At 38.8% G+C, this 22,593-nt stretch overlaps 1 long non-coding RNA gene and 1 pseudogene across 1 annotated transcript; both read left to right on the forward strand.

Moving 5' to 3' along the window:
• Positions 1-4,654: 4,654 nt before the first annotated feature.
• On the forward strand, positions 4,655-6,192 carry LOC132030289 (uncharacterized). The gene is made up of 2 exons (XR_009408022.1): positions 4,655-5,097; positions 5,885-6,192. It is a non-coding gene; the product is annotated as an uncharacterized LOC132030289 (long non-coding RNA).
• Positions 6,193-15,765: 9,573 nt separating this feature from the next.
• LOC132065754 (uncharacterized) lies at positions 15,766-22,060 on the forward strand (annotated as a pseudogene).
• The last annotated feature ends 533 nt before the right edge of the window (positions 22,061-22,593 follow it).

Genomic DNA, 22,593 nt, shown 5'->3' on the forward strand with positions numbered 1-22,593 from the left:
AAAGTTGATTTTTTAGGAAAAGAAATGGAAAACTGGATTTTTTAAATTAAAATATCTGGAAAAATAGTTTTTTTTTTTTTAAATCAGTAAAATTGTTTTTTTTTTTGTCCTAGAAATTTTAGATTTTCATGATTTTATTTTTGTGACACTTAAAAAAAAAAAGAAGGAAAAAGTGTATTTTTTTTTCCAAAATCTGAATAACTGGATTTTATAAAAATCTGGAAAAATTGATTTTTTTTACAAAAGTGTGGAAAAACTGTGTTTAAGAAAAAATGCAGAAAACTATTTTTTTTTTAATCTAGAAGAAAATTATGGAATATTAGTTTTGCACATTTTACTTAAAAAATTCAATTTTTCAGATTTAAAAAATTCAAATTTTAATAAAAAAATCAATTTTTCATATTTAAAAAAAAATGGGTTTTCCACCCTTTTAAAAAAAAAAAAACAGTTTTCCAAATTTAAAAAATTCCACATTTGTTAATAAAAATTCAATCCTGATTTTATTTTATTTTTTTAAAAAGGGGCTCACCACATTAAAAAAAAAAAATTAGTTGTTCCAGATTTTTATAAAAATCCAATTTTTTCAGATTTAGAAAATCAGACTAGTAATAAAATGCCATGTGTAATTTAAATAATTTTTTTTTTGATTTAATGTTGACCGTCAAATAGCATAAATGAGCCAAAGAGTTGAACTAAGGTGTGTTTTTAGCCAGATAGATGGATGAAGGATATTTTTAGGCATTTTCTAATAGTTCAATGGTATTTTTGCCCTTTTTGTTAAATTTTTAATAAAATATTTGAGAGTTGACTAAAAGTGCACCTGTTATGCAAACATAATGGAATATTAATGCTCCATGTAAAAGAGCATGTATAGTTTTAGGTCCAAACCCAAAAATAATATACTATTTTGTCATTTTCTCTAATAAAGAAAATAATCTCTAGAAAATATGCAGAATTATTTTATTCTGCGTTTGATAGTGGGTATTAATTAGTCTCGGGATTATTTTATCCCACCATTTGTACTAAAGTGGTGAAATTAGTATTCCATATTTTTATGGGATAAAATAACCCCATGGGATATCTCAATCCTTGAATGACCTTACTTATTCCATTCCACATACCAAACGACCCTTAAGAAAATAAAGAATGTTTTTGAATATTATGATCTTAAACTAAACATATGTAGAATGTACCAAAAAGTTATTTAATCTCAGGATCTTAAACATGTCACGTGGAAAGTTAAAATTAAAGATTTGCCAAAAAGGAAAGATGTATTCTTTTTTAAACGAACTAAAAAGGAAAGTAAGTCAAATAAATTGAAACAGAAGGAGTAACACCGTACTATAACAACCAAGTTTTTTTCCAAACTAACTTTTTACTTAACAGTAACACTGGCTCTTTGTAATTACCCTCCATAACACCTATCTTCTTTATTGATATATGAGAAAAGACATCATTTGACCCTTGAACTTGGCACGAAAATTCAGTTTGACAACTAAACTTAACTTGTATTTATTTAGCCCCTGTAATAACTTTCATTTCAATTATTTACCACCCTGAAAAAATAATACCACTCTCACAATGGGAGGTGTATTACACTCGCACTACGTCATTGCCACATCGTTGCCACGTCATTGCCATGTCAAAAATTACTAACCCTTCATTTTTTGTTTTTCTTTTATTATTTTTTCTCTTTCTTCTTCTTTCCCCCTTTTCTCTTTCTTCTTCTTTCTCCTCAACCCCCCCGCTGCCGCCACACCTCCGTCGCCGCCGCCGTACAGCCCCCGACGCCGCCGCCGCACAGCCCCCGACGCCGCCATGATTGAACATAGCTCAGTTCGTCATCCTCATCACGTCATTGTCATGTCAAAAATTACCAACTCTTCATTTTTTATCTTTCTCTTTCTTCTTCTTTCTCCTCATCCTACCATAACCACCCATAAGAACAACACCCACATCTTTAACCCACACCCACCACCACCACCATCATCACCCCACCAAATTTCATCCCATTCCTTCTCAAATTCGTCCAAATTGGTTATTTTGGTTGTTATTATTATTATTATTATTATTATTATTATTATTATTATTATTATTATTATTATTATTATTATTATTATTATTAGCAACCCCATTTCTTCCATAATCATTATTCCATAACTTTATTTTTGAAAGGAAAGAAAACAAAAATCAAAATCAAGAAACCAAAAAATGGTGAAAATGGTAAGAAAAGAATGATGAGAATATAGAGAGAAAGAGGAATTTGTGAAGAAGAAGAAGAAGGAGGAGGAAGGTGGTGGGGGCGGGGCTGTGGGGTGAAAAAGAGGGGGCGGGGCTGTGGGGTGGGGGTGGGGGTTGTGAAGAAGAAGATGGTGGTGGGGGCGGGGTTGTTTGGTGAAGAAGAGGGCGGGGCGTGGGGTGGGGTGGAGAGGAGCGAGTGGGGGTGGGGGTGCATTTTGATTTTATTTTTTAATTATATATATATATATATATATATATATATATATATATATATATATATATATATATATATATAATTTTCACTCTCTTAATTTTTTTTTTTTTTTTTTTTTTTTTGCCACGTCGGCATTTGGGGTTGTATTTAATTAAGATGAAAGTTGTTAAGGGGGTAAATAAATACAAGTTAAGTTTAGTTACTGGCCAGTTTTCGTGCCAAGTTCAAGGGTCGGGTCAAATGATGTCTTTTCTCTTGATATATACTATCATTAACCATATTTATAGAAATAAAATATCTAAGATTACCACTAATATATCTAGAGATTTTGATCAAATATTTTAATACACTATTTAAGACAAAATATATTATATGAATATATATTTTCATCTTTGAGATTTGTAATCTAAATAATTTTGTCATTTTTTTTAACATTATAAAAATTAGGTTTTATGATTTTTTTTTTTGCCTATAACATTGTAGGGAGGTTTGACTATATACCACATAAAGGGAGGGTCAAGTTTAAAGAAAGAAAAAAGAAGAAAAAGGAGATATTAATGTTACTGATGACTTCAGTTATTACCCGCATTCCAATGGGAATCTTTCATAAATTCCCTGCCAACATGTTCTCAAATTTAGTTACAGTATTGAATCGAGCTCAACCTAACTTTTCTTTTAAGGCAAGGTCACTGGGTGGGACCCGGCACTATTTTATTCATTTATCAAAATAATCCCACAAAAAGCAAATTGTCTATAGCAGAAAACAAAAGAATCAAAAACCAAAATTTCAAATTGGTAAAGTAGCCGACAAAGATGGCGTTTGAGATTCATTTTAGAAATCCTCGTCGATTACTATTTGTGTAATCAAAAGCCCGATATACACATTTATCTCTTGTAAGCTCAAATCTTGTTTTTGTAAGCTTGGATTTGCTGGGCTTGACTGTTTGTGAAGCTGGTCATTGCGATTCCACTCATGGCACCTACTCTTAAAGTTATTGAAACGTCTATCAAGTTAGTTGCAATTGAAAGTTATCAAACTACAAAGTTCAGGATTTATTAAGACAAAATAGATTAGTTATCAAACTACAAAGTTGATATATTAAGACAAAATAGATTAGTTATCAAACTACAAAGTTGATATATTAAGACAAAATAGATTAAGACCTCATTTATTTTTATTAAGATTAAGACATCTGAATCTGAATGCGCGTCTGAATGATTAAGATGTTGTATCTAGATCTGAACATTGAATAATTAAGACTATTTGGTTTTTATCTGAATGTGCATAATTTTATTTAAACGTAATAAAAATACTTCAAAATATTAGAAAAAAAAAACTATAAATTTTGTTAAAATAAAATTTTAATTTGATAAAAAATAAAATATTTATGTTCATTGGTGATGGTGGAGATGTTTTCTAGTACTAGTGGTGGTGATGGTTGGTGCTAGTGGCTAGTAACAGTGGTGGTGATAGTTGTGATGGTAGAGGTGGTTGGTGTTGTAGTGACTGACACAATGGTGACATTTTGTAGTGGTGGCGGTGGTTATGAAGGTGGTGTTGGTTAATGTTGTAGTTGGGGCTGTTGGTAGTGGTGGTTGAAGAATGTGTGGTGGTTGACGATGGTGTTGGGGTAGTTGGCGACGGTGATAGTTATGATGGTGTAGGTTGTTGGTAGTAGCAATTGTCTGATGATGGTAGTGGTTGATAATGGTGGCGGCGACAATGGTGGTGGTGGTGGCAGTAGTGGATATAATTATAATTATGGAGGTGATAGATGTGGTAGTGACTGACACTAGTGGTTGACAACAGTGGTGGCGGTTGCAAGTGATTGGCGACGGTGGAGGTGGTTGACAGTTATGGTTGTGGTTGTGATGGCAGAGGTGGTTAGCGGTGGTGGTTGTGGACAAAGGGGCGATGGAAATTATTTACAAAATCTCTTAATGATATAAAGACTTTGTTCAAGATCTTCATGATTGAGACCTATGCTTAAATCTAAATGTAAACAAATGCACTTAATGGCCTGAAGTCTGAACCATTCACATTCAGCCCTCTATTAAGTGCAAACAAATGAGGCCTAGATATGCACAAAATAAATGATGCTAATATCAGAGATGCCTAAATAAATTGAACTAATCAGAAGAAAGAGGTGGAACAAATAGAACGCGGAAGTAATACCACTCCTAGACCCCAACAATAATTATAAATGACAGTAAACTAATTAGATTAATTGTTATAAGGTAATCACATGGTAGTAATTACAAAAAGAAATTAAGACTTAAAAAGTAGGGAATCTATTAAAAAAAGCACCGAGTAATTCACTCAATCAATTAACTCTATATGTTTTCCTATCTTCATTAGGGATTTTTTTCCTCTGTTAAGCTTTGTTGTTCATCGTTCTTAACACCCTGTTTCTGTACTACTATGGCCACAAGCGATAATGGCAGTCAACTTTGGCCTCAAGATTTAGTAACAGAGATTCTACTGAGGTTGCCTTTAAAGTCCATGTTGCGATTCAAAAGCGTAAGCAAGAAATGGTACAAAACTATCAAGAGCCCTAGCTTCGTCAGCGAGCCGTACAATTGGAGAAGTAAGAACAAGATCCTCGAATACCTGGTTTATGAAGATGCTGGATGCCCCCCAGGTGATGATTTTCTCTTAATCCCAATTTCAATCTCAATCCTACCACTTTAATTTCATTTTTAGATGCAGTTGTAAATGAAAATTCTGATTATCTCTAAAGGTTCAAAGGTATGACATACCTTTTAGGTTTTGTAAATAACTTAGTTTTAATTGAGAGAGTAATTGATGGTAACACAGGCAACATCTCCTTGGCATTGTCGAACCTCTTCCTGCACCTAGCTTTGAACTTCAACCATCTTTTAGAGTACTCGATTATAATTTTGGGATCATATTTGACCCATAACTGATGATTATAAGTGGTTTGTTTCCGTTCCTTCTAAGAGGACATCATAAGTCATATAATCCCTCGATCAAATGCATATGTATATTCTATTTGTGGAATTCATGAAGAGTCCTTCTACCTTGAAATTATGAAACCCTCGTATAGAAATACAGTATAGAATTCCTTGAAACTGTTTATCCGAATGGATTTAGTATTGGCTGCTAAAGGAAGAACAACAAAAATGTAGTATTCTTTCGTTTGTCTTTGGCAATGAGGTGTTTGCAGAGATTGAATGGTCGGATGCTACAAGCTCTTTTAATTTTTGGAGTCTAAATATGATATTGCTTGATCGCTCTATTGTCCTCTGGACCATACTTGTTGCATATGTTTATCATATGGGTAGGACCCGGTCAGGGATTTCGAACAATCCTCTTACCATGTCATGCTTTTTACATGTTAAGTCTTGAAATCCTAACAATGTCATTCTTGCAACTAAATATTCTCGCCTGGTCTCATTTGATGTTAGGATCCAAGAGACGACGTATCTTGAATTTCGTTATTCGAGAGTGAGGAGAAATGATGTCAAAGATGGTTGTTCAATTTATTCTTTCAAGGAAAGCTTAGTAATAGTTAAAAGAAGGGATGGAAAGCTGGACCTTACAGTTTACCTGCCATGTTTGATTCCTCTTTTATGCTTTACAGAAGAGTAGATATATAATATGTTGCACACTCAGCATGCGTATGTAATCGTTGGTTTAACTAGTAATTCTACCTTCTAGTTTGGAGATGACAGTCTTCACTTCTTTGAATATTTAGTTATCTTTTTCTTGTAGCATTTTTAATTTGTACCTTTAAAATTTGAATTTATTTTATCTATTTTTGGTACTATTTGAAATGTGTCATGGTCATCATTCATTGCACCCTCTAAAGGAGCACATAATGTTATACTATGCTTTTATGGAGAGAAATACATGGCATTTCTTGTAGTATCCTCATATGTCAAGAGAAGAAATTCTCTCTTGCTTCCACAAGATCACAGTAATTGAGTTAAAAAATATAAATGATTGATTGTCCCTTTACTTTTATCTTGTAGTACCCTCCTCTTGCTTTCTTTAGTAGTTTATATTAAATGTATGTTCACCGAAAAAACGTGACTTGCTATTATGTCAAAGAAACATGAGACTATTACCCGAATTTAAATGTATTAGTCATAGTTAACACAAGTTGTTACAGTTCACTTTTACGCGGGTGCATAAAGCTACTTCGAGGTTCTTGACTCTATTTGGGTTTTTGTATTTTTTAGAGTCGACATCTAATTTATAAGGGAAATTAGGAAAACCAAGTAGAAAAGGGTTTATCAAATAAGAGAAAATTCCTTTTAAACAAGAGTTTGAGGTAAGAGTTCTGGTGATCCCTAGGGAAGGTTTTAAGCACCAGTATTAAGGATCCGTAGAATACATTTGACCTACGAACTTCAATGTGTGATTATTGTAAGTATTTGCTAAAAATATTTTATTTCCTTGTATAAATTGTCATGGCATATAATAACTCATTTTTTGGCAAAAATTCATTTATTGGAAGACAAAAGGAGTCGGATTTTAAAATGTGTATAAAGTATTAAAGTCATTCCATATCCAAACCAAGACACACTTAAGAATCCTCTTAAAGTAGAGTCCAACTTAATTTGGTTCAAATGCTTATGCTTTTAATTCTTTATAATTCTATTGAAAAAAAAAAAGGCTTAAGTGTATTTCTTTTATAAATATGCCATAGGTTTACACATGTATGAAAAGGTGTTGCATTTTATGTTTATCTATTGTCCAATGTGGTCAATCAAATCCTACTTTTAAACCTTTACCCTAAAATGAAGTTTAAGTGCATTTTCTCTTGTTTCAATGTCTTACGGTTTGGGCTCAGGCCCAAAAGGTTTTAAAAGACCTTAAGTTTTGAAGTTTTAGGAAATCAGTTTTTGCAACACTTTGCATTTTTTCTGAAAAATTAATCTTTTATTCATTATCCAAAACAGTCGAAGTGTAGGGAATTCAGAATTTTCGATTTTGGTTCAAAATTAAAGCTCAAAACAATCCCATTTTTATCCAAAGGCATAAAGGCCCAAAACAGTTTTCTTCCTTATGCCCGTATATTGTGTATGTATATATGTATGTATGTGTGTATATATATATATATATATATATATATATATATATATATCATTTTCAGTTTTCCAAAGACTTTAAAAAAAAAAATCCAATTTACCAATTTCATGCATTGTTTCAAAAAAAAAAAAAAAAAATTAATTTGGGAGAAAGGCGTTTGAAAGTTTTTCTAACTTCTACGCGGAATTTCTAAGTTCTAACACATTCAGGTTTCAATAATTACAAGCATTGGTTTACGTATGCAATACATATATATATATATATATATATATGGAATAAAAGGAAAAGTGTTAGGCTAGTGCACCTAACACGAAGCCTCACTAGTTGCTTATATATATATATATATATATATCATTTTCACCAAAAAAAAAAAAAAAAAAAAAAAAAAGTTTTTGATTGGGCCTTTAATCAATTTATCATTATATATATATATATATATGGAATGAAAAAAGTATCTTTGTTGGGCCTTTGGCCCAATCATTTATCATTCATGTAGAAATGCCCGAGTGGCCCTTATGGATTCTTATGCAAAACAAAGAGGGAAAAAGGAAAAGGCGGTTAGAGAGCACCTGGACTTGGTAAATAAACTAACAAGAACTTAAAAAGAAACATCACATATATAGGCATATACATACATGTATTTCAGTCCCATATATATGTATACAAGCAAATTAGTTAAGGCAAAAGGACTGACCCAGATTAAGAATGAAATTGAAGCAAAACAAGCCCAATAAAGAAAATATCGGAAACAGGCCCAGAACAAATAGACACTAACCATAAAAAGAAGGGTCCAATGTGGTAGCTAAGGATAACATCCAAGAGTTAAGCCCAATCTTAATCAACATAGCACTTTTATTCCAAAGTCATAGTGAGATACACCAAGGGTAGACCTGATATACCAACAGATATATGCCAAGGCACATTAAGGTTGAATACATTCAGTATATATGTGTATATATCTCATATATAGCGATTTCACAAGACAAAATTAACAAAGGGCAGAAGCACAACTTTGAAGCAAGATAAAGGAAAGATGCAACATCTTATTCAAAAAGGAGCCAGTATACTTATTTTATGCCAACAATACCTAACCAATATGCCCAGATTCCATTTCAACACAACTGTTCAGGCTTGTTTGCTTTCAACACTGATAGAGAAGAGAAGGAGAAACAAGCAGTAACTAGTCTTGTATATGTCAAATTAATCCTTGGCATAGTTTGCCACAACATCATAGCAAATAGAACAAACATCAAATTCAAACTTCAATTCTGGGATGGATAGTTAAATGTCAAGGTAGGAAACACATATCATGTACTATTTGAATTCTCATAGACAACACACAACATCAAAAAGGACTGAGGGGATAAGATATACAAGGATTCATCATTCAACCAATACCCTCAGTAAATCAACTTCAATATGACCATTACTTCAAACAAAACTCAGCAGTCAACATGCTTTACTCAAAAAGGCCGTGTCAATACAATTGTGTAGACAAGTATTAGAAAAGGGCATGCGCTATAGCAGTTGAGTTGGTGATCTATACATGGCCTTATGCAAGATTCAAGTTGAGGCCAACAAAGATTGTCATTTTTCAAATCAAGTAAACAGGCAAACTAAATAATCATTGGGATATACATGGTCATAACTGATCATAGACATGTTTAGCAAAGGAGCATGGTCCTTATTTCACATTCATGCTATCAAAGAGGCAAAATGAAATGTACAGTTGCAAGGTATGAGTTATAATGAACATACAAGTAGCCGTTTTACTATGGATAGGCATCACAAGGTCTTACACAAGCATACACACTCATTTAGATACATGAACTGCCCCTAAGGGTCCAATACTAACAATCATGCTCAGGTGTGGAACATAAAGAGTATTCAAGGTGTATGTAAATCATTTTATAGTTAGAAACAAAGTGGAACAAGACATTTTGGATTACATAACAGCCACTATCTACTGAACTTCTCTCAGGGAAGACACTACATGAGTACATCACATAGTCAAAATAGGCATTCTTAGTTCACATTAAACTTATGCCAATATTCAGGCTTAATAATAGAACCTAGTTAGTTATGAAATATGCTAACAATCCTAGCTTTCATATGGTGACCTCAAATAGATAAAACAATCTCTTAACTACACTAAAATACCAAAGTTGTCACGACCCAACCCGTCGTGATGGCACCTACACTAAACCCCCTGGTGGGCGAACCATCTTCTTAACCAAATTCTCATTCGTTCAAATATTAATAAACCAATGGCAAGAATATAATTATAAAACTGTCTAGTCATACCATAATAAAATAAAAGCATAGAATCCTAACTATTACGACCCCAAAATTCGAAAGTCATCTTACAAGGACTCTAAAAAAACTTTCTAAAGATTTAATACCTGCCTATAAATATCATAAATGTCTAGAAGAGAAATAGACATCAATAAAGGAAGATCTTCAAGTGGCATGGTGTCATGACCCAACCCGTCATGATGGCACCCACACTAAACCCCCAGGTCGGCTCCCCTTAACCATATATTCATTCATTTAACCAATTATAACTCATAACAAGAAATAAAACCATAAAATTGTCTAGTCATGCCACAAATAAAATAAAGATGCCGAAGTCTAACTAATCATGCTTTTTCCCGTCAATTCTACTACATATACAATTAACTAAGCAAAGTATAACTCAAGTCAACCATAACCTACCTCAAATGCAGAACTGGGACAAATGCAAGCTACTCCGCTAGAGCTTTCCCCATACGCAATGCTTTAGAATGCTCAAAAGTCTAGCAATATAACGCTAAGTAAGTAATAGAACATCTACTCAAAATAAAAACAACAATTGGGGAAGAAAACCCAATTACTCCTACCTTTTTCAAATGGGTGAAATTGTCATTTAATGGTGAATTTATCACAACCTCAATCCCAACAATCATAATCCTCCAATTTATAGGATTCTAATCAATTTAACATTTTCAAAACAGATTTTAGGCCAAAGTTCCCATTTTGGATGGAACCCTAAGTCTCAACACACAATTTTCACCATAATTAATCAATTTCCCGTCCTAGAAAGTGATAATCTATATTTCTAGACAATGTAAACGGTAGCAAAACCACCAATTCATAATTTTCACCATAATTAATCAATTTCCCATCCCAGAAAGTGATAATTTATACTTCTAGACAGTGTAAACGGTAGACCAGCAATTCACAATTTATTTAGAAGTTCATTGATTCTAGGGTTCTAGGACTTCCCCAATGGACCTTAGAACTAACTATGGAAACTTAAAGAAGAAAAGGAATGAACAACATAAAGGTTAGGACTTACCACAAAGGTTAACTAACCCGGCCTTACGAAAATCGCCTCTTACTTTTTTAGGAACTGCTTTTGGTGTTTTGTGACAAAAGACTCGAAATTTGCAATATAAAAAGTGGGTTTCCGCCTTCCGTCGACCACTGCAGCGGTCACTAGTTTCGCTATAGCGGAAATTTCCACCGCTACGGCGAGCTTCATTAAATGGCCAGACTCGCCATAGCGGTCAAAACCACGCCGTACCAGTCCCGCTGTGGCGGTTCAACCCCCACTATGGCGGTCCAACCCCAAAAACCAAAGTCCCGCTGCGGTAACCAGTGCCCCGCGGTGGCAAACTTGCTGCAGCGCATTAGAACCAGTAAGCTCTGGTTTTTCACTGAGTTTCCGCCCAATATCCCAATATCGATCCGAGGCCTTACACACAACAACCAGACATACATACATATGTAAAAACATGCTACGGACTCACCCGTGGCCTCGAAAATCCCAACGGAGGTCTAATTTACTATGTCAACCCCTCAATAGATTAAAACATATTTTCAACCAAATGCACAAAATACAATCAAATGCCTTTGCCTTAGAATTCTGAATCTTTAAGTTATCACTAGACTCACTCCTAGTTTCGAAAATGAACTGGCAGGGGCAAAATGGTCAAAATGCACATAACGACCTAGCGAGTCGTTACATCATATACCAATTAAACAATCGTTCGTTCTCGAATGGATAAGGAAAGGAAACAAGGGGAAAAGTACCTGACTGGGTGAAAAGCTAGGGATACTTATTTCACATATCGGACTCGGTCTCCCAAGTAGCCTCCTCAATGGGACGATTCTTCCACTGAACCTTCACCAATGCTATCTCCTTAGACCTCAAATTACGAACCTCTCTTTCTAAGATGGCAATAAGTGCTTCCTCATAAGACAAGTTCTCATCCAACAAGACTAAATCCCAACGAATAATGTAAGAACCATCACCGTGGTATATCTTAAACATAGAGACATGAAACACCGGGTGAACACCCGATAAACCTGGAGGCAAAGACAACTCATAGGCTACCTCCCCCATACGGCTAAGAATCTCAAATGGACCGATGAACCTATGACTGAGCTTTCCCTTCTTGCCAAACCTCATCACACCGCCATCGGTGAGACCTTCAACAAAACCTGCTCCCCAACCATGAACTCAAGATCTAGGACCTTTCGGTCCACATATTCCTTCTGTCTACTCTAAGCCACTAAGAGCTTATCCTGAATCACCTTAACCTTATCTAATGACTCTCTTCAAAGGTTAGTACCCCATGGCTTTACCTCAAATGCATCAAATAACCCAATAGGAGATCTACATCATCTCCTATAAAGAGCCTCAATTGGAGTCCTATCAAAGCTCGAATGGTAACTATTATTATAAGCAAACTCTGCCAATGGTAAGAACTGGTCCCAATGACCTGCAAAGTTAATTATACAAGCTCAAAGCATATCCTTAAGAACCTGAATCGTTCGCACAGACTGATCATATGTCTGAGGGTGAAAAGCTGTATTGAGATCCAATCGAGTGCCCAACTCGGCCTACAAGGTCCTCCAAAATCAGGATGTAAACTGCATACCTCTATTAGATATGATGAAAATAGGGACCCCATGTGTAACGACCCTTCCGGTCGTTATGGAAAATCTTGGATCACCCTACTAAATATAACCCTCCCAGGGTAGAACGAGCTAATAGAAACTTGAATGTATAAGTCCAAGAACTGAAAACTTGAATTGTTTGTGATTATTGTTTGATTGTGTTTAGGCCATTGGGGGGTGACATAGGAAATTAGAATTTCGTTGGAAATTTCGAGGCCACGAGTGAGTCCGTGTGGTGTTTTTATATTAATGTGCATGTTTTGTTTGTATTTATGAGGCCTCGGATGAAGTGTTGGGTGGTAGAGTTGAAAAACAGTGAAATTATCGAGCTTACTGTCTTAGTGGTACCGCTACGGTGGGGGATGTATTCTTTCTTTGCGATCGGCTCAGTGGCGGTGGACCGCCGCATTGGTCGTTTTTGGTCTTAGTGTGTCCGCTATGGCGGGCACTGGACCGCTGTAGCGATGGCGCTATAGCGGGATCAGGACCGCCACAGCGGAGGGAAGAAATTGGTGAGGTCCACTACAGTGGGCACTTGCCCACTATAGTGGGACCACTGTAGCGATGGGTGGACTACCGTAACGGTCGATGGGGACAAAATCTCGGCTTTTAAACACTTAGTTTCAAATTCTTTATTCATAAAGCTCCAAAATAGTTCCTAAGAAGCACCTAGGGTGAAATTCTAAGCTAGGGAAAGAATATCCTTGAGAAGTAAGTCTCAACCATTCCTTCCATCATTACGCTTTCATCTCTATGATTATCATCCGTTTTTATGGGTCTACAATGGTGAATTGGGAATAGTAACCTTAGAACTTAATAGACTTTCAATAGTTGATAGGTTATGATTATTATTGTGTGTTTATCATCTAATAGCTGGATTATCACTTTTAATCAAGAATTGAACCATTAGAGACATGAACTAAGTAAAGTGAGACTTAGGGTTTTATAAAAATGGTAGCTTGACCATGGAAACTGCTTGTAATGGATGATTTGATTAAATAGCCTTGTAAATTGATAGTTCGTGGTTGTAAGGCCAATGTTAGATTGATTTACACCTAGAAATCATTCACCCATTAGAATGGGTAAGTGGACGGGTGTTCATTGAATTGATATTGTTGACTAGAGAGATTGTGACTTATTTAGCATCTTAATTGCTAGACTTTGAGCGTTTCGAGGCATTAAAAAAGGGGAAGGCTATAGAGGAGTAATTTTTCATTGTTCTAGCTCTGCAGTTGAGGTACGTTACAGTCTACTTGAGTTAGACATTGATTAGTTGATTGTATGTGTTGTGAAATTGATAGAGAAAGCATGTCTAGTCTTTAAGCATAATGTGTGTGATTAAAATTCCTATATGCTATTGATTGAGTGATTATGTGGGCTTCGTGCCACTATTTGATATGTTGGGACCGACAGGTTGATGATGTTGTGGTGAGAAGTTAATATAATATTCTTGGTGGAATTAAGGTACAAAATGATAAATCGACTATTGAAAGTGATGTAACAATAAATATAGATATATATATGAAAAGGCTCATTTGATCGGGGGTGAGGATGAGGCCTAGATATGAACAGGCACATTTGACCGGGGGTAAGGATGTGGCCTAGTTGTGAGCTCGAGTCCGAGGAGTGAATCCGGAACAAGTGGTACATGGACACCGTGGGTCCCCTGTAGCTCATGACTACTGAGCAATGACATCAATTAGCATGTGTGTACAACGTGTATTTGGTCGTTGTTGGTAGACTTATTTCCGTTGTTTGCTTCCGTTGACTTGATTTGATATCATTGGGTGACTTGATTGTTATTATCATTGGTTGACTTGTTGTTGGGCTATTTGATTATGTGTTGTTGACTTATTTGTCTATTTTACTGATTTTATGATTCATGTATGATACTAATCTTAGTCGGCCTATGATATCTACCGGTACATGGTGTTTGTACTTACTACTTCTTGCGTTCTTTTGAGTGTAGATTGTGATCCGAGACTACTACCCGACCTCGTATTTAGCGTTGAGGCCATTTGATGGATTTAGGGTGAGCTTCTATCCGTACCAGATAGTATAATGCCCGAAGATCTTCTTTATCTAATGTCTATTTCCATTCCAGACATTGATGGTTATTTATTTTAGACAGTATACATTCCTTAGACATGTTTTGGATTAGAGTCCTTGTACGGTGACTTTTGAATTTTGGGGTTGTAATAGTTAGGACTTCCACATTTACGTTATTTTTCTATGGCATGACTATTTAATGCTTTATCTTGTGTTTAACTGTTATGAATTGGTTAACTAAAAATGGACTTGAATGAGTAGATGGTTAGACATATTGGTTCGCCCACTAGGAGTTAGTGTGGGTGCCAGTCATGGCAGGTTGGGTCGTGACAGAGTTGGTATCAGAGCTTTAGGTTCATCGATCTCGTCGTACAAGGACATGTCTAGTAGAGTCTTGCGGATCGGTACGGAGACGTCTGTACTTATCTTCGAGAGGCTACCGGACACTAGAAAAATTCCCTTTTCTTTCTTTCTTTTGTGCTACTTGATTCCAATTGGTATCTAGATGATTCAAATTGGTATCTAACTATCCTTCATTCTCTCGGAGATGGCGAGAACACGCGTGGCGACGAGGTAGAGGTGGAGGTAGAGAGCGGCGAGGCGGCACCGGTTGGGGGAGTCCCGGCGGTTGATCCCGTGCCTCCAGTGGCTCCTAATGAGGTCGCGGGAGATGCGAATCGCCCAGCTCGGCCAACGAGCGGTGCCGGCGGTCTCGCCGGGTTGGGCGGCTACTCCGGGGTATACCCGATGCGATGGCGCGGTGTTGAACGGTTACATGGGTTGGCACGGACCGGGCGATACCGGTCGTTCCGGCGAGGTAGGGTGCGGGGGATAGCAGCCCCGAGTCCGGACGAGTTCGAGCTCGGGAGTTCAGCATGCCGCAGTAGTGGCACCTCGCTTGGATGAAGTTTTGGGTTTTGAGGCTTTTTCGAGGCCAGTTGCAGGGCCGGTGATGACCGGTGAGGAGCATGATTTATTTTAGAGGTTCACTAAAATGAAGCCTCCGATTTTCTATGGTACTGAGTCAGAGGATGCGTACGAGTTCATCATAGATTGTCATGAGAGGCTCCATAAGATGGGGCGGTGGACAAGTATGGTGTTGAGTTTGTGACCTTCCAGTTCTTGGGTGATGCCAAGTTGTGGTGGAGGGCATATGTGGAGTGCAGGCTAGCTGGGTCACCTTCGTTGACTTGGGTTCAGTTCTATTCAGTGTTTCTAGATAAGTATGTTCCACGTACTCTGAGGGACAGGAGGAAGGATGAGTTTGCTAATATTGATCAAGGGAACTCGTCTGTTGCTATTTATGAGTCCCGTTTCCATTCCTTGTCCCGATATGCTCTTCAGTTGTTGCCTACGAGGAGGAGAGGATCAGGAGTTTCGTGAAGGGATTAACATTGGACTTCAGCTAACAACTCTTCAGCTTGTGACTACTGGGCTTCATTCCAGAAGGTAGCGGAGCATGTGTGTGTTGTTGAGTGGATTAGGCAGGAGAGCCATGCAAAGCAAGTAGAGAAGAAAGCCCGAAGGGGTGAAAATTTCAGCAACTCCTTCTCGAGGGGTCCAAGTTCACGAGTGTATTCGGGCGTCCGGTTCGATCTCTGCTATGCGGTGTCGGTTGGGGGCCCATCGGGGGCCAATTATCGCCTTCGAGTCAACATGGGGTTATACTGCTTCATCAGCTTCTGTTCAGCGACCTACGCTAGGACCGTGCTTGTTACGAGTGTGGTGACGTAGGGGCATATTAAGAGGTTTTTGCCCCCGTAAACTCGGACGGGGTGGTCATAGGACTCGGTGTCGAGGCTCCCCGAGCTCCATTTGCACCAGATAGAGGAGGTAAGGACTATACACCGGCAGGGCGGGGAGGCCACACCGCGGGTAGGGGTGGCGCTCAGCCTAATCGAGGCGGTCCTCGAGCGGCGAGAGGTGGACGACGGCCGAAAGGGGGGCTCAGACTAGATAGGGTAATCGCAATGGTTCACAGGCTACAGGAGGGCGCAGTCACTTATACGCTTTCCCGGTGACACCCGAGGCTAGGCCTCCGATTGTCATCACCGGTACTATCTCGATTTATGACGGATGGCTTCGATTTTTATTTGATTCGGGTTCTACTTTTTCATATGTGTCTTCATATTTTGCTTGTGGTTTGGATATGATTTGTGATACTCTTGATGCCCCTATCCATGTATCTACTCCGGTTGGGGATTCGGTGGTGGTAGATAGAGTCTACCCTTCTTGCGCGATTACATTTATGGGATATAGTACTTGGGCGGATTTAATGATCCTAGACATGGTAGATTTTGATGTCATCTTGGGCATGAGTTGGTTGTCCCCGCATTATGCAATTCTAGATTGTCACTCTAAAACCATTACCTTAGCTATGCCCGGGGCACCTAGACTTGAGTGGAAAGGTAACCTTAGTCCCCTCCCTAAGAAAATCATATCCTTCGTTCGTGCTAAGAAGCTAGTGGAGAAGGGTTGTTTAGCTTATTTGGCACATATCCATGATACCAGCGCTGATACTCCATCTATTGATTCGGTTCCAGTGGTACGCGAGTTTGCGGATGTGTTCCCCGTGGACTTGCCAGGTATGCCACCTGACCGTGACATTGACTTTCGGATTGATTTAGACCCAGGGACTCGTCCTATCTCTATTCCACCTTATAGGATGGCGCCAGCAGAACTAAGAGAATTGAAAGAACAGTTGCAAGATCTTTTGAGTAAGGGGTTTATTCGCCCGAGTGCCTCTCCTTGGGGTGCTCCTGTGTTGTTTGTTAAAAAGAAGGACGGGTCTATGCGTATGTGTATTGATTATCGTCAGCTGAATAAGGTCACTATCCGAAACAAGTATCCCATCCCCGTATTGATGATTTGTTTGATCAGCTACAGGGAGCTTCTGTGTTCTCTAAAATTGACTTAAGGTCAGGGTATCACCAGTTAAAGATTCGGGCAGAAGATGTTCCTAAGACAACCTTCAGGACCAGGTATGGACACTATGAGTTCTTGGTTATGTCTTTCGGGCTTACTAATGCCCTAGCTGCATTCATGGATTTGATGAACAGTGTTTTTAAGCCCTTTTTAGATTCTTTCATGATAGTGTTCATTGATGATATCCTGGTGTATTCTAGAAGTAAGGAGGAGCATGAGAAACATTTGAGGATTGCTCTTGGGGTATTGCGGGAGAAGAGGTTGTATGCTAAGTTCTCCAAGTGTGAATTTTGGTTGTCTTCTGTGTCCTTCTTGGGGCATGTAATTTCGAAGGAGGGTATTATGGTGGATCCGCAGAAAATTCAGGCAGTCAGGGAATGGGCTAGGCCCACATCAGTGATCGAAATTCATAGTTTCGTGGGTCTGGCTAGCTATTATCGTCGGTTTGTGAAAGGGTTTGCCTCTATTGCTTCTCATTTGACCCGTTTGACTCAGAAAGAGGTACCGTTTCAGTGGTCCGACGAGTGTGAGGAGAGCTTTCAAAAGCTCAAGACATTATTGACGACAACTCCTATTCTAGCATTGCCCGTGGAGGGCAAGGATTTTGTTGTTTATTGTGATGCTTCACGCTCTGGTTTGGGTGCTGTTTTGATGCAGGAAAAGAAGGTGATTGCTTACGCTTCTAGACAGTTGAAAGTGCATGAGAAGAACTATCCTACTCATGACTTAGAATTGGCAGCAGTGGTGTTCGCGTTGAAAATATAGAGGCACTACTTGTATGGTGTCCATTGTGAGGTGTACACTGACCATCGCAGCTTGCAGCATGTGTTCACCCAGAGGGATCTGAACTCTAGGCAGCGGAGATGGATGGAGCTGCTGAAGGATTATGACATCACCATTTTGTATCATCCGGGTAAGGCCAATGTGGTGGCCGACGCGTTGAGCAGGAAGTCAGCTAGTATGGGAAGTCTGGCTCGTTTGATCTCTTCAGAGCGTCCGTTAGCTAGAGAGGTTCAGACTCTGGCTAACAGTTTCATGAGGCTGGATATTTCCAATACGGGCAGGGTGTTGGCTTATGTTGAGGCTCGATCATTGTTTCTGGAGCAGATTAAGGCTAAGCAGTTTGAGGATGCTAAGTTGTGTAAAATTCGTGACAAGGTGTTGCGTGGTGAGGCCAAGGAGGCTGTGATTGATGAAGAGGGGGTGTTACGGATTAAGGGGCGAGTTTGCGTGCCACGTGTGGGTGATTTGATCAAGACTATTCTGGCAGAGGCTCACAGTTCGAGGTATTCTATTCATCCTGGCGCTACTAAGATGTATCGCGATTTGAGACAACACTACTGGTGGACTAGGATGAAGCGTGATATAGTGGAGTTTGTTGCTCAGTGTTTGAATTGCCAACAGGTGAAGTATGAACATCAGAAACCTGGGGGTACACTTCAGAGGATGCCCATTCCTGAGTGGAAGTGGGAAAGAATAGCAATGGATTTCGTGGTTGGTCTTCCAAAGACGTTGGGGAAGTTTGATTCTATCTAGGTTATTGTTGATAGGTTGACTAAGTCTGCCCACTTTATTTCGGTGTGGATAACTTATGACGCGGAGAAATTAGCCAAGATCTACATTCGTGAGGTGGTTAGGCTACATGGGGTTCCTATCTCCATCGTGTCCGACAGGGGCACAACGTTCACATCTCGATTTTGGGAGCATCTGCATGAGGAATTGGGTACTAGGTTGGACCTTAGTATAGCTTTCCACCCTCAGACTGACGGGCAGTCCGAGCGGACTATTCAGGTTCTTGAAGATATGCTTCGGGCTTGTGTGATAGACTTTGGTGGTCATGGGATCAGTTCTTACCTTTGGCAGAGTTCACATATAATAATAGCTACCACTCGAGCATCGACATGGCTCCATTTGAGGCGTTGTATGGGAGGAGATGTAGGTCTCCTATTGGTTGGTTTGATGCGTTTGAGGTAAGACCTTGGAGTACGGACCTTCTGAGAGAGTCCTTAGAGAAGGTGAAGGTGATTCAAGCTAAGCTTCTGGTAGCACAGAGTAGGCAAAAGGAGTATGTGGACCGTAAGGTCCGAGATCTTGAGTTTGGGGAGGGAGAGCAAATGTTGTTGAAAGTCTCACCCATGAAGGGTGTGATGAGGTTTGGGAAGAAGGGCAAGCTTAGCCCGAGATTCATTGGGCCATTTGAGATTCTCAAGCGTGTGGGGGAGGTAGCTTATGAGTTGGCTTTACCTCCGGGCTTATCAGGCGTTCATTCGGTATTTCATGTTTTAATGTTAAAGAGGTATCACGGCGATGGTTCGTACATAATCCGTTGGGATTCGATTTTGCTAGATGAGAACTTGACATATGAGGAAGAGCCTGTTGCTATCTTAGATAGAGATGTTCGTAAGTTGAGGTCAAAGGAAATAGCCTCCGTGAAAGTTCAGTGGAAGAATCGCCCGGTTGAGGAAGCTACTTGGGAAACAAAATCGGATATGCGTAACAAGTATCCTCAGCTTTTCGCCGAGACAGGTAACTTCTCCTAGATTCTTCATCCTTGTCCGTTCAGGGACTAACGGTGTTTTAATTAGTATCTGGTGTAATGACCATTCCGATCATTATGGAAAATATAGGATCACCTTACCAAATAGAACCTTCCCAAGGGTAGAACGAGCTAATAGAAACTCGATTGTATAAGTCTAAGAACTAAAAACTTGGCTTGTTTGTGATTATTGTTTGATTGTGTTTAGTCCATTGGGGGTGACGTAGGAAATTAGAACTCCGTTGGGAATTTCGAGGCCACGGGTGAGTCCGTATGGTGTTTTTATATCAATGTGCATGTTTTGTTTGTGTTTGTGAGGCCTCGGATGAAGTGTTGGGTGGTAGAGTTGAAAAACTGTGAAAATTATCGAGCTTACGATGCGGTGTGGACCGCCGCGGCGGAAGATGGGACAACGGAGGCGGGGGGACCGCGGCGGCTGGCCTCTCGCCATCGCGGTCATTTGAGTTTGGGGTGTCTGCTATGGCGGGCACCGACCTCTTTAGCGATAGTGCGCCGGGATCTACCGGGCTCGCCACAGCGGAGGGAAGAAATTAGTGAGGTCCGCTACAACGGGCACATGCCCACAATAGCGGGACCGCTGCAGCGATAGGTGGACCACCGCAGCGGTCAACGGGGACAAAATCTCGGTTTTTAAACACTTAGTTTTTAATTCTTTATTCATAAAACTCCAAAACAGTTCCCCACAAGCACCTAGGGCGAAATTCCAAGCTAGGGCAAGAATATCCTTGAGAGGTAAGTCTCAACCATTCCTTCCATCATTATGCTTTCATCTCTATGATTATCATCCCTTTTATGGGTCTACAATGGTGAATTGGGAATAGTAACCCTAGAACTTAATAGACTTTCAATAGTTGATGGGTTATGATTGTTATTGTGTGTTTATCATCTAATGGCTTGGGTTATCACTTTTAATCAAGAATTGAACCATTAGAGACATGAACTAAGTGAATTGAGACTTAGGGTTTCATAAAAATGGTAGCTTGACCATGAAAACTGCTTGTAATAGATGATTTGATTAAATTGCCTTGTAAATTAATAGTTCATGGTTGTAAGGCCAATGTAAATTCGTGGTTGTAAGGCCAATATTAGATTGATTTACACCTAGAAATCATTCACCCATTAAAATGGGGAAAAAGGGAAGGGTGTTCATTGAATTGATTTTGTGACTAGGGTGGTTGTGACTTATTTAGCATCTTAATTGCTAAACTTTGAGCGTTTCGAGGCTTTACGGAAGGGAAAGGCTATAGCGGAGTAATCTGCATTGTTCCAACTCTACAGTTGAGGTAGGTTACGGTCTACTTGAGTTAGACTTTGATTAGTTGATTGTGTGTGTTGTGAAATTGATAGGAGAAAGCATGTCTAGTCTTGAAGCATAATGTGTGTGGTTGAAATTCCTATATGCTATTGATTGAGTGATTATGTGGGCTTCGTGCCACTATTCGATATGTTGGGACCTACAGGTTGATGATGTTGTGGTGAGAAGTTAATATGATCTTCTTGGTTGAATTGAGGTACAAAATGATAAATCGACTATTGAAACGGATGTGACAATAAATATGAATATATATGAAAAGACTCATTTGACCAGGGGTGAGGACGAGGCCTAGATATGAACAAGCACATTTGACCGGGGGGGGGGGGGGGAGGAGGTAAGGATGTGGCCTAGTTGTGAGCTCGAGTCGGGGGAGTGAGTCCGGAACGAGTGGTACATGGACACCATGGGTCCCCTGCAGGTCATGACTACTGAGTAATGACATCAGTTAGCATGTGTGTACAACGTGTATTTGGTCGTTGTTGGTAGACTTATTTCCGTTGTTTGTTTCCATTGACTTGATTTGACATCATCGACTGACTTTCTTGTTATTATCATTGGTGGACTTGTTGTTGAGCTATCTGATTATGTATTGTTGATTAGCTTGTCTATTCTATTGATTTTATGATTTATGCATGATACTAATCTTAGTCGGCCTATGATATCTACCGGTACATAGTGTTTGTACTGATATTACCTTGCTGCATTCTTTTGAGTGCAGATTGTGATCCAGAGACAGCTACCCAACCTCATATTTAGCGTTGAGGCCATTTGCTGATAGATTTAGGGTGAGCTTCTATCCATGCCAGACTGCTCGAAGATCTAATTTTCTGATGACTATTTCCATTCTAGACATTAATGGTTATTTATTTAGACCGTATACATTCCTTAGACATGTTTTGGATTAGAGTCCTTGTACGGTGACTTTCGGATTATGGGGTTGTAATAGTTAGGACTTCCACATTTACGTTATTCTTTTAGGGCATGACTATTTATTGCTTTATCTTGTGTTTAACTGTCATGAATTGGTCAACTAAAAATGGACTTGAATGAGTACATGGTTAGACATATTGGTTCGCCCACTAGGAGTTAGTGTGGGTGCCTGTCATGGCAGATTAGGTCGTGACACTATACAAACGAACAATCTCACTGATATAAATTTGAGCCAACTCCTGAGCAGTGTAGGTAATCTGAGCTGGTATGAAATGAGCACACTTGTCAATCTATCCACAATGACCCAAATCGAATCAAACTTGCCCAAGGTCTTCGAAAGACCAATGAAAAAGTTCATG

Source organism: Lycium ferocissimum, chromosome 1 (assembly GCF_029784015.1).
Source record: "Lycium ferocissimum isolate CSIRO_LF1 chromosome 1, AGI_CSIRO_Lferr_CH_V1, whole genome shotgun sequence".
Taxonomy (NCBI): domain Eukaryota; kingdom Viridiplantae; phylum Streptophyta; class Magnoliopsida; order Solanales; family Solanaceae; genus Lycium; species Lycium ferocissimum.